This window comes from Balaenoptera acutorostrata, chromosome 19 (assembly GCF_949987535.1).
Source record: "Balaenoptera acutorostrata chromosome 19, mBalAcu1.1, whole genome shotgun sequence".
Taxonomy (NCBI): domain Eukaryota; kingdom Metazoa; phylum Chordata; class Mammalia; order Artiodactyla; family Balaenopteridae; genus Balaenoptera; species Balaenoptera acutorostrata.
The window spans coordinates 9,224,253-9,237,134 of record NC_080082.1 but is presented as its reverse complement, the minus strand read 5'-3'; the positions used below and the strand labels follow the sequence as shown (position 1 = coordinate 9,237,134).

At 46.4% G+C, this 12,882-nt stretch overlaps 1 protein-coding gene across 1 annotated transcript in view; it reads right to left on the bottom strand.

The window, feature by feature from the left end:
• Positions 1-906: 906 nt before the first annotated feature.
• Positions 907-12,882, bottom strand: part of MAF (MAF bZIP transcription factor) — a 372,897-nt gene continuing 360,921 nt past the window's right edge. The window contains exon 3 of the mRNA XM_057533777.1: positions 907-10,636. The gene's annotated coding sequence lies outside the window, so the exon portion shown is untranslated. The remainder of the gene's footprint in view (positions 10,637-12,882) is intronic.

Below are 12,882 nucleotides of genomic sequence, written 5' to 3'. Positions count from 1 at the left end.
GGTCTGAGTAGTTGTGATGGAGACCATAGGGCCTACAGAGCCTAAAATATTTCCTCTGTCACCCTTTGCAGAAAAAGTTTACTTACTGACCCTTGGTATACAGAAAAGAATTGGCGTTTGAGAGGCATTTAATGGTTTTGTCACTTTAGGCATGTGCTCATCTTGCTGTGACTCAGTTTCTGCATCTTTGAAATGGGAATGACTGACAGGGGCCTTTCTCAGGGTTGTGGGGACGTAAAGCCTCGAGCCCTGTGCTTGGTACGTAGTAGAGGAACAATAGGTACGAATTATTATTTTTACTCCCGATTCTTTCGATAGAAAAACCCAAAGACGCCTACCTTGAGATTCTAGAAGTCGTTTAGAGAAACCAAAGGAAAGTGTGTAAAAACCCAAACCACGTAGTTCAGCCACTGTTCCTGGGTCCGATGGATGCCCAGGTGTCCCTTTCCTGGCAGTAGGTGAGGGAGCCTAAGTGGGGGACCCTGTTGAGAGAGGAGAAGGCAAACAAAAGAAACCACAGCAGTCTAGGAAGAAATCTTTAATTTCTATTCAGCTTTCAAGAGTTTGAGAGAGGTGGGGTTTTTTTTTTTCCTTTTAACAAACCACTTCAAGTACATGCCTTCAGATTATAAAAAGTACCTGAAATTGCCTAGAATATCAGCATGCAGAGCTTGTTAGTATTTACATCTATTTACATAAGGAAGCAAGAGAAAGATCTACAGGTATTTACAGTCTACACAGGAGAAGAGAAAGGCGGCCTAATTGTATTTCCTAAAATACAGTAGATGAGTAGTCAGCACATGCATATTTAGAGAATATTTGCACGATAGAATGCAATTTTAAAAAACGACATACCTTTGTAACTTTCTATGCTAAGGTGTTGCATAATCAAGGTAATTTTGTGTGTGTGTGTGTGTGTTGTTTCTAGTCTATTTGCACCAAGTGCTTTAAAATGTTCCCTTCCACCGAGGCAGAATTATTTACCCTGGCAATTAAAGCAACAGCATACGTGATCATTTCCCACTAACTAGCGACACGCTGCTGGTGAATGAAATACCTATTGTTTCTCCTCTACCCATCGACCACTGTGACGAGATCCGTCTGTGCAAAGGCAGTGCCTAAGCTCTCCCCATTAATTATGGAAGTAATATAAATGAGATGCTCTCCGCAGTATGTTCTAAATGAAATATCAACAAGGCCATCGTCTTTGAGCCTGAGAAATGATCCGTCGCAGAGAGCCCTCTATGAAAAGGCACAAGCCTAATGCAGACGTGCTTGACTTGACTTGAAACAGTGTGGCTGGACGCGGAGAGCGGAGGGTGGCCTGCCTGTGAGATCTGATTGTTGTAGACTCCATTCTCTTAATTCGCTGCTGGAAGAGTTAGTTAGTTAGTTAAGAGTCCGTGGATTTCTTACCACGATGCCCTGTGGCCTCATCAGAGAAGACCCTGTGGCTTTTATCCCCCCATCACCAATGCGTTTTCGGTACTAGGTCGTAGACTCTCTCTGTGTCCTAGGTGTAAACGAACCGTCAACCTTACAATGGCAACAAACAGCTTGTTTGTTTGTTTGGGGTTTGCCTGCTCACAAAAATGGTCAGCTCTGTGGTTTTCTAAAAGAGCCAGCGTGGCAGACCAACTCAGTGGTGCAATTCTGTGCCGAAGAAGGGAAGGGGGGAAGCTGTCTGTTTCACTTGTACTGTGAAGATATGCTTTGCACCATCATATTAGAACTGAACCCATTCATTCTGCCTGGCGATAACTTTAAAGGTTTATTTCAGTATACATGGCAAATACAGAGGCATACATTTATATACAGTATACAGAGCTAGCTAGAACCAAGGTTAAAGAAGTAAAAACGTTTCAAATTAACACAAGCTAAATGCCTTCTTTGAGCTCTCAGGAACACTCAGTAGTCCTTCGGCACTAGTGTCCAGGTGGCCGGGTTGGAATATTTCAGGAACGGGCCATCGGATTTGTCCCAGGTGGAAGGATGATGCGTATTTTGGTGGCACATTTCTAAGATCCTTCTGTCTTAGCCATTTCAAACTAACCCGTGGAAGAGTGGATACCCCAGTGCAGTTTTCCAGCCCAGCAACACAACTCCCTACTTGAAAAGCAATGTGGGCAACCCAGGCAGTATCAGCACAGAATGCCCAGGGAATGCTTTCATGGATCTAACAGAGATGTTGTTCCAGGTGTAACAACGTCTTCTCTTATTTTTAATGAGACCGTCTCTCCAGCCCAATCAGTTCTAGAACATCTCTGGCACAAAAGGAAGGTAGAACAGGCATGAATAATGTCACCCACCTGGACTGTACTTTTAGCCATTCCTTTTTCCTTCCCTCCTTTGGAGGACTCCCACTCCACCAGAGCACATCTAGAAATAACAGCAGGTCTCAGGACGATGAAGTCATGCTAAATGTTCCACCTTCACTCTTTTGAGACCAGCCATCAATCTGTCATGGAACCCCTGCCATGTTTACGGCAAGGATTCTGGAACACAAAGGGGGTAGGAAGAGGGCCTCATTCACGTCAAGGGAAAGTTCAGAACAGTTCAGCCAATTGAAAACACAGTCCTGCAAACCTCCCAGGGCCACTCTGCCCTGAAGTGCTGCCGATTAGCCTAAGCAAAAATCCTCGGGAGCCTTGCTTTCCAGAACAAACATGGCTCTGGACCTCTTCGGGTGGTCGGGAGTGTCTGCCTACCCCTCCCCCAAACCTAAGGCCAGCAAAGACAGATACGCTCTTCTGCCTTTAAAAGTCCTTTCCAGCTTTCCATCCTGAACCTACTGGCCCCTGGGCTTGTTCCTATAAAGATTTCTCAGAGAATCACAGCCACCGTCCTCCTGACTTTCCAACTCATTCTGCCCTGGTCTTCAAGTCAATCTCTCAAAACTGCTTAATGGTCTTGCTAGAGATTCATGGCTTTTGTCAAGGAGACTAGCCTGGTCTTTGTAGCCTGATGTGGATTTGGGGGCATAATATTTGGGGTGCCTCAATTGCAAATAAGAAGGCCTCCATGTCATCGTGATTCTCTCCCAACGAAGACGTGGGCACATCTGCTGTGTGAAAGCTCTGTCCCATTTGTGCCCCTCAAACACCTCTCACTCAAACTGCCGTCTACTTTTGGGGGCTGTGTCCTGTGCCAGGACCCACTGCACCGATGGTGATGCACTGGCATATCCCACGGCTTAGCTCTCCTTCAGAGCAACTGCCATCGAACCCGGTGTCCCAGGGTCACCCAGGGAATGGTACTCCTTTACCTGCCACGGGAGAGAGTCAGCTGAAAAGGAACCTCTGAGGCTTTCCACGTTTGTCATCCTCTTTAGCAAAGAAACTCTTTCCCTGAGGCAAGAGGTAAATATCCTAACACATGGTGGTAGGTACACATTCTCTTCCGTCAGGCTAAGATCTGCATGTGATCTAAATGGATTCTCCAGAACATTCTCGAAGACTTTCCCAGCCTCCTCAGTTAAAAACAAATATCCGCTTTCCCGACCCTCTTCACTTTTTCTACTTGAGAAATTGAGTGGATTTCCCTTCTGTAATAAATGCTAAGAACAGCCTGTGAGCAAAACTCCCGAGGGCTATGAAGAAAGTTCTATTACGATATCTACAAGAAGTATTTGCAGGTACCTAAGCCTATATTGTTTGACGCCTTCGTAGGAATCACTTCTTAGGAATTTGCAGGAATTAATTTCTCAGGAATTAATTGAGGGAGGGCAGGAGAGGGAGGTCGATCAGTTTCCTCTGCAAACCTGATGTAACACGTCAGATATTATCCTCCAAAAGGCCGTATTCATTGTACACGTGTGTGAATTTATAAGATGGAGATCGCTCGGGGTTTCACTGGTTTTGATGTGCTTCCGTTCACGCTTTGAAAAAAAGTCGATCGTCCAGGAGTAGTAGGTTCACAGCTGGTCCCATCTGGCACCTGGAGGTGGCATTTTGAATCAGGTGATGGTTTTGTTAAGGGTCACTTGCCATTGGATCTTTTGAGGTGGCGCTGGGTCTTCATTTTTGTTAATCCAAATGGATATAATTTCAATTTAGTTCACTGCCTAAATCAACAATGGGAAAATCTCCTCCCAACATTTCTCAGGTGAGCACATGACAGCCCGTTTTTAAAAAATTAAACGTACAGCCCATCCATTTAATTTTCAGCCACACTGTGGCCAGACGTGGCCTGGCTGAGAAGGGAAGGAAGACTCCTCCTAAGGTAGCTTCAGCCAAACGGGAGACACAGGGAATGGGCAGCCTGCCAATTTGTGTCGCAAGTTTGGGAAGGAGGTTTTGTACTGCATCTGGCATGGATTCTGGAGGGTCAATCTGTGTGATGATCTGTGTGGCTTTGGACGAGTTGCTTTTGAGCTCTGGTACTAAGTAGGCTTCCCTGTAAATGGGGATAATGATCGTCCCTGGCTGGTAGAGCTGTGTGCGGGTTAGATTATGGTGCTTACAAAGCTTTCTGCACAGTGCCAGAGCAATGGCAAGCTCGCAGGAGATGCTGGCCATCGTTACCACTTACACAGTCCCCGTACGCAACGACTCACTAGAAAAGCTCGACAGTGTGGAGGAAAAGGGTCCTTGCGAGGCACGTTCTCTGTCGTCTCCCGTCTCGCATCATTTTGGCGGAAGTTGGTATGTTATTGATTTGCACTCATTCCACACCCAGGCAGGAGGGCGAGGGGTTGGTTGTGGTCACACGAGTGGTGAGTAGGGAACACGTAACCTTTTGGAGCAGCTTGCTTTGCTTTTTTCTCTCAAATCAGAGATTTAAACCGTCCTATTGCTGAGAACAGCTGTGCTCCAGGCACCCCAGTCTCAGGAGATGAACCCTGAGACAGACACCGCGTCGCACGTTTCCAGTAGGGTAGCTGAAGACTCTCTTTGGGGAGGGTTATTGGGAGACGTGAAGAGACTGAGAGGGCGGCCATCAGTCCCCCCATGGCACCTGCACTCACTGCCCCATCTCCACCAAGGCTCCGGGATAAATGATTCTGCTGTACTCACCGGGGCGTTGCATCAGTTCTGCACTTGGAAATGGTTTGCTTTGCCTCACAGACCCCAGATGAGTAACAGGGAAAGCTTTGAGGGTTCGAAGAGACACCTGTCTTCTCTTCCTGTGACACCTGCAAACTTCTCTGTCCCGGGAATTCAGCACCATCATCAGTGCCCGCTTCCAGAAGGGACGTTCTCCTTCCCTGCCCGTGGGGTTCCAAGTCCAGTGTAAGTTCTGTGCTGCCTTCCCTTACTCCACTCCACTTTTTGCATAGATTGATTCACTCAGCATTTGCTGTGCAGTGTCCCGATACCGACGTGTCTGTAGGAAAGCAATCTTAGGACATCTGCTACTCTCAAAAATCACTGAATATACAGATATCCCATGGTAGTGTGTCTACTTTTTTATGTGTCTCAGAGTTAAATCTATTTTAAGACAGGAATTTATTCTTTCTTTTTTAAAGAAGCATGCATTTTAAAAGTAGAGAAACCTGAAAACTAAACATAATTGTGTAACATGTGTCCTTATTAAAGCGTAAGTTATATTAGAATACCTACCAATGCATTACAAATATTAACATGTGGGTGGATTTTTCCTTAAGCCTAGATTGTTGATCAGAAACCCCTGTACCTTTCTCTTGCAAAGAGTCAATATTCATTTGGAGTCTGTGCGGACAGCTGCAAATTGATGGCTAGTGGTTATCGAGTAAATGTTGATGGAACGCAGCTCCGTCACCGTTTCATCCCAACCAAGGGCTTTGGAAGGATGGATGATTTAGATCTCAGGGCCCCAACGATAAATGAACAGTAACTGCTTTCTAAATCCCACCTTTCTGTAGTTGAAGACTGTGCCGCTCATCCGACAAATGATTTCTGAAAGAGAATGATGAACCCCCTTATTACCCAGATGCTCTTAACTTAATCCCAAACAAGAATCCTGGGTAATTTTACAGACGCTATAAAGATTGATGGCGTAGTTCTCCTTTGGCAGCTCGCACATGTTTGACTAAATCAGAAATGGCATTCAGGCGTGATTAAAGATTCTACTGGGCTTCCCAGAAATCCTCGGCCCCGTGTGATCCGCACCCTAACTCACTGCCACCGCTACAGGATAGAGTCGCCACCCCGGTTCCCATGATCAGCAACGGCATGCAGCCTCCAGGCTTCCCATGAATTTGTTCTTAAAAAATCGCTGAGGGGAACCCACAGCTCCAGCTAGTGTTTATATGTCAAGATATTGCTATTATCTTATCACGACGGATCAGTAAGCAGTGGTGCCAACCAGCAAGGCGGATATTTTATAACAGAGTTGTTTGCTGTTAACGTCATTTCCTTGATAGGGCTCTTTCATTTTTTTCTGGATTACGGACTGATGCCCCCCAAAGTGGCAGGAAAGTCATTTGATGGTGATGAAAGTGCTCTTTAAAAATTTTTCTTCTATCAGTTTAAAAATGTCTTCTCTTGTATCAGCAGTACCAGCTTATTTACTAATGAGATTTCCTAATGTGACTCCACCTCATTCTGGTGATTGATAGGCCGAAAAGCTGATGAGCCCCAAATTAGAACTTGTTATTAAACCGTCATCCCACCTGCTCATATAAAGATGTCACTCAGAGGCTGCCATGGGTGCAGCTGAAAAGAGCGTTCCCTGAGAAGCCGAAAGGGTCGTGGGCTTGGGACGAAAAGACGTTGTCACTACTTCACGGTCCAGTCTTTCTTTGCCAAATGTGCACAGTTGATCTTCGGAGTGGAGAAGGTGGTCTTTGCTTTCAGGTGCCCTGCTGTACTGTGTTCTTCTACAGAGTCAGCACCGCTGGTGATGAGACTTAAATTGTGTATCACCCTGAGCCTAGTGGCAAAAGAATCAAAGCCAGCTCTTGATAAAAGATTGGGCTTTACTCAACTTCATGGTTTTTCAGCATGGTAGCCAAGTGGCGGTTTACATGAAATGAGGTCGATTGCAATTGCTTTCACATTCCGTGGAGGGAAAATCCATGCCCCCCGGCTCCCTCATCAACTCGATTCTGAATCAATGTAAGCGCAGAATTTCTCTGCAAAAATACCATTCCAACAATGCAAGAGAGTGCAGCATTGGTATCATTTTTAGAAGGTCAGAGTGGCAAAAGATTACACTGGGTTGGGAAGAATTCCATTTGTTGCTTTCCCAAGTGGCCAACTTTGATCTTTTCTCAGGATTGGTGGAGCTGTGAAAGGCCAGTTTGTTGTGATGTATGAATGCTGATACTATAACCACTCTGGGGTGGGGTTGAGGGGGCCTGGATTTAGGAATGAGCTGACTGGCTTCTCCCACCACTTGAGAGCTGATGCCAAAGGGCCCTGACCACTCTTTGGTGGTTTTGGCAGTTGCAAAGTAAAATGGAAATCGAAAACAGATATCCAGAAAATTATTCAAAACACCATCTCCACCTGACATCTGCTAAGAATTGAGGCCAAGATGATATTTGCTTGGGTTGGCGAGATGAGCATCTCAAGTCTTCCATTTGTCTTTAGAGGTGCTTTGCTTGCCTTTTTTCCCCACATGGGATTCAGGGGAGTCAGATAAGACACTGGAAATTCGTTAGATAAATGTGCTAAGCTAAGGGGTATTAGGAATAATAATTCAGTGAAAGGAAATTTGGATGACACGGGCTCATGTCCATTAGACCTGAGCCACACAAATCAAGTTGAAAAGAAACAGGTGAACCCAAGAAAATAAACAATCGGCTATTTGGGGAGTGGGCATGGGTGAGAGGGCTGGGGAAATAACACACCGAATTACTATTTCGTTAAAGCGAAGTCACGTCAGGGGTTCAAATTTTGGACCAAAGGGTCTTGTCCAATACAGTCAAGCAGCCCGTTATTATCAGAACTCAAGTGTCCCATTCCCACTCCACGCCACCCTCCTCTGCACAAGCATGTCACTTCAATGTATTCGACCATTTGGTTTTCAGAGAAATTCAATAAATGTCCCCCTGCAACAAAAACCCCAAGTCTACTTTATAGTACTTTCCTAAAATTTATAATACCTTGAGACCTTGATTCTCAGAATGACCTTGGCTCCCAATGCTTATACGAAACAACCATGGTGAATGCAAACCAAACCCTATGGGGGGGATGCTCTCCAGTAAGCTCTCTGCTTGGGCACAATTTAAACCTGTAGGGGGAGAAAAAGAGTAAGCTTTTGGGTGGGGATGGAAACTCACTTCCCTCTCAATTAGATGTCCTTAATGTTTTCCTAATGGTGGCCTTATCCCCAGTTATCTTTCTCCATCCTCCTCTGCCTCCCAGCCCCCCTTCTCTATCAACTGATAATTAGTTGACGCAGCAAGGGCTGTAATGCACATATAAGACGCCAGATAAACTGTGTTGGTTTTAAATGAGAGCCGTGCCAACGGTGTCTCCCTATGAACACCAGCCTATTATCTTTAATTATGGCTTGCAAAGCAAAGTGATTTCTTGCCCTCTTTCCAGCATCCCTGACAGCGTTCTGTCAGCCCGGATGATATGGTGCCCCACCGGCACACACACCCCTAGCCACAGCGCCAACTGCTACTCAAAAGGTCAATTGCAAGTGATCAATTGCACTCATTACAACTTGCGTTTTTGAAGGGGGCTGGGAGGACATGGCCCCCCCAAGCCACGGTCCCATTGCCAAGTATGGGCTGAATATGACACTTCTTACAAAAAGGTCTCCAGGATAAGGATAAACTCACAAACGTGTCTTCTGTGTGCATGAGGCACGTGTGATGGTGGGGAATATGTGTATACGTGTGTCTCAAACATTTTAACACGGCATCACAAACCCTTCCTCTAGCAGCCCCACGGGCAACGAATAAGGAAAAATCTGGCACCAGTTCCGCTTGGTTTTCTACCTGATGGGCCATGATTAGAGTGGTTGGTTTAGTTCAGAGAGAAGTTTCTAGAAACTTCTCGGTGTCAAATGACATTATGCTTTGAGAAGTGAGGAAGTGGGATGAATTTGTTCTCGCGTGTTCAAAAGGATCCCATCTTCTTCTCGTTGCTCAGAAGAGACATCTGATGTGATTAACTGATAGACGTGTCTGTCTGTTTTCAAAGCCTTTTCCTATATGAAGTGTAAAAAGTCACACTGGCTTTACGAGCGGAGTTTATGAACTCGTTTTCCCAGGATGGTCCCATCCTACCTTTTACAGTCACGTGCTTTGAGTTCAGTACCCTCGGCCGTGCTGAGATCCAGATGCATCTGAACCAGGTGAGGAGAGGCTCTTGCTCATTCCCAGTTAAAAAAACGTTCCGTGGTCTTTGTTCTTTGCTTTCCAGCAACAAGGAGCCGCCACCACCGTCTACTGTGCTGCCGCCCCGGAACTGGAGGGTCTGGGAGGGATGTACTTCAACAACTGCTGCCGCTGCCTGCCCTCGACGGAAGCCCAGAGCGAAGACACGGCCCGGGCCCTGTGGGCGCTCAGCGAGAGGCTGATCCAGGAAGGACTTGGCAGCCCGTCCGGCTAAGTGGGCACTTAGCAAGGATCAGCACACGTGCCCACCATTCGTGAGTGCTCGGGCGTAACTGCCAACGCTGGACCCCTTCCAACTGATCATCCCAGGGCTTTCCATGTCCCTCCGACCCAGATCCGCCAGAGTCAAGGATATAAGAGTAGTCACAACAGAGCGAAAAATGTTAGGTACCAACAGGAAGCAGGGAATTCTGGGGGTAAAGGGACAATACGTCTTTTCTGGGGCTGGGTTAGGCTTGGGTCCCTCTGCTCCCCTGGTGATGGCCTGCTTGAAAGTTAAGCTTAGTTGCTCGGTAGGTTCTTCGTCTCTCGGTAGAAGCACGAGCAGTTCTCACCGTGTAGGACAGCCTGGTGCCCCACTGCCCCGCACCAGGCACAGCCGCCGTAGCCACAGTGTAGCCAGGAGCTGGCTTTCTCCTATTTAGGGAAGAAAAAAGCCAGTATTTATCCTTCGCTGCACTGATCCAGGAGATAACCGTTTCCTTCAGCCTGATCAAGTCGGAGCGGGCTTGGCAACTACTGGAGAGAGGACCTTCTGAACCTTGTTCCAGCCAAGATGGAGGTGACGCTTAGAAATGGGTGGGATACACACAATTAGTGGGTCACCAAGTACTGGTCCACCAACTCCCTGGCCAAAGCCATACAAAAGATTCTTTAGCAATTATAACAAACAAATTTTGCAAATCATTCCCTAGATAACCTCGACAGGCAGGAAAGGAAGTCTTGCGCCCTTACAGGATATTTTGGGGACGGGGGATTAAAAAGCTGTTCCCTCCATTCTTCACTCACGGTTTCGGGAAACAACGCCATCGCGGAGGTTCACAGCCCCTCAGTGTGTCTGTTCAGCATCCTGCTTCAATGTCCTCTTGTTCCTCTCATCCTACGCTTAATAAAAGAACATGCTTGAATAGTATCACCTGAAGTTTTTTGTCTTGTTCCTTTAAATGTTTGTTTCAGTTTTGTTTTTTGTCTTGTTTTGTTTTTTTAGAAAAGCAATCTAGAGGAAAAATAAAGCGCTTCTTGTAGACGCCAGGAAAACACCATTCTCGTTTCTTCTCTGAGTTTTGTTTTGTTTTTGTGCTTTGTGGCTGTCTGCGGGCCGAGTTGTCTCACGCAATTAGCATGCCAGCATCATACTTTCTGTTGAAGAGAGAAAGAAAAAGAAAAATGACTATCACTTAATTTCACCTTAAGAGGTTTTGTTATCAGGGATCATTTCAGTCCTGCAATGGTTTGTTCCCCCTGTAACTACCAAGTTCTTGGTGATTAGAAACCATCTCTACTTAGGAGAATGGGGGGGGGGGGTGGTTTGGAGGCTCTTCCCCACTCATCCTATTATCAATCACTTACACTGTGGTTTCCAGGCCATTCCTGCAGGGATGTAAGAAAGGCCACTTTGGCAAGGTGGAGACAAAGCTTTTGCTGAAATACCAGGAAGGTGGGGGCAGAGGGTATGTGTCACCATGTAGCCCCAGCCGAGCCAACCCAGATGAGAAGAAATACCCCAGTCCACCCAGAGAACTGCAAAAAATATGTTTGTTATGTTAACCCACAAAGTTTCAGGATTACTTGTTACACAGCAAACACTAACCGATACAACTGCTCATCTCACTGACTAAAGTCCCCCAATTTTTTTTTTTTTTTTTTAAAGTTTTACTTGATTTTATTTATTTATTTATTTTATTTTTGGCTGTGTTGGGTCTTCGGTTCGTGCGAGGGCTTTCTCCAGTTGCGGCGTGCGGGGACCGCTCTTCATCGCGGTGCGCGGGCCTTTCTCTATCGCGGCCCCTCCCGTCGCGGGGCACAGGCTCCAGACGCGCAGGCTCAGCAATTGTGGCTCACGGGCCCAGCTGCTCCGTGGCATGTGGGATCTTCCCAGACCAGGGCTCGAACCCGTGTCCCCTGCATTAGCAGGCAGATTCTCAACCACTGCGCCACCAGGGAAGCCCCCAATTTTTTTTTTACCATAGCCAAGGAATTCTCCCATAATCTGGTCCACAGCAGACTTCCTGATTTCATGTTCTAGCATCTTCTCTTCACTCACTACATTTAGCCATGCTAGCCTTCTTGTTCTCCTGAAATAAGCCAAGCAACCTCCCTACTCAAGGACTTTATACTTGCTGTTGCCTCTGCTGAATTGCTTTTCTTCCAGAGACCTGCAATGGCTTCTCCCCACACTGCATTCTGGTTTCTCCCTTTCTGATGAGGGTGATATTCTGGCCACTGCATTCACAGTGGCACCCCGTCTTCCCACCCCTCCCCTTTCTTTTTCTCCACACCGCTCAATACTATTGGACAAGTTATATGTCTATCTATTTACTATTTTCTCTCTCTACCTCCTATAATATAAACTCTCTGAGATTTGTCTGTTTTGTTCACAACTGTGGCCCCCGTGCCTTGAACTATTCCTGTTATACAGAAGGTGCTTAATAAATGACCTTTGAAGGAAAGGACGATTCTTGGTGACTGAGCATTACGTCCATGAAAATAATTCCCATCCTTGTGAGAATAAGCGCAAGCCACCCACTGTGCCAGGCGGGCTGCAAAATTACGTCTAACGTGACCAAGGTCCTCCCAGGCAGCCTCCTCTTCCCGTCTTACGGATAAAGAATCTGAGGCCAAGAGGTTTCATAACTTGCCACTGTCCACACAGCTCATAAGTGATAGAGCTGCTGTTCACACCCAGGCCTGTTTCTTTTCAAAGTCACACACTTCCCCGCACCAAGGCCACCGATCCTTCAAGAAGCTGAAAATGTCCTTTCCAATAGGAGGCACCGTTTTAACATCTCAGGCTGAGCACAGAAGTGACGTTACGGGTCTGACTGTAGCTCAGCATTAGGAATTTGGTGAAGGGGGAGTCAAGCCAAAGCACAAAAGATGTCGGAGTGCCATCAGGCAAGGAGGCCACGTTCAAAATATCAGAGAACCAGGGGAGCATCTCCTGCTGCCTCCTTGCACCGTTAAGGCCTCTGTGCTGATGCCCATATGAATCCTGCATCAGGAGGTAAGATGATGCGTGAGGGAACTTGACCAGGGGAGGGAAGCATTCACCTCAATCAAGAAGCTCCCTAAACCTTCCCACACTGTTGGTGGGATGTAGATTGGTGCAGCCACTATGGAGAACAGTATGGAGGTTCCTCAAAAAACTAAAAATAAAGTTGCCATATGATCCAGCAATCCCACTCCTGGGCATATATCCAGACAAAACCATAATTCGGAAAGATACAGGCACCCCAGTGTTCACTGCAGCACTATTCACAATAGCTGAGACATGGAAGGAAACGAAATGTCCATCAACAGGGGAATGAATAAAGAAGATGGGGTACCTATATACAATGGAATATTACTCAGCCATAAACAAGAACGAAGTAATGCCATTTGCAGCA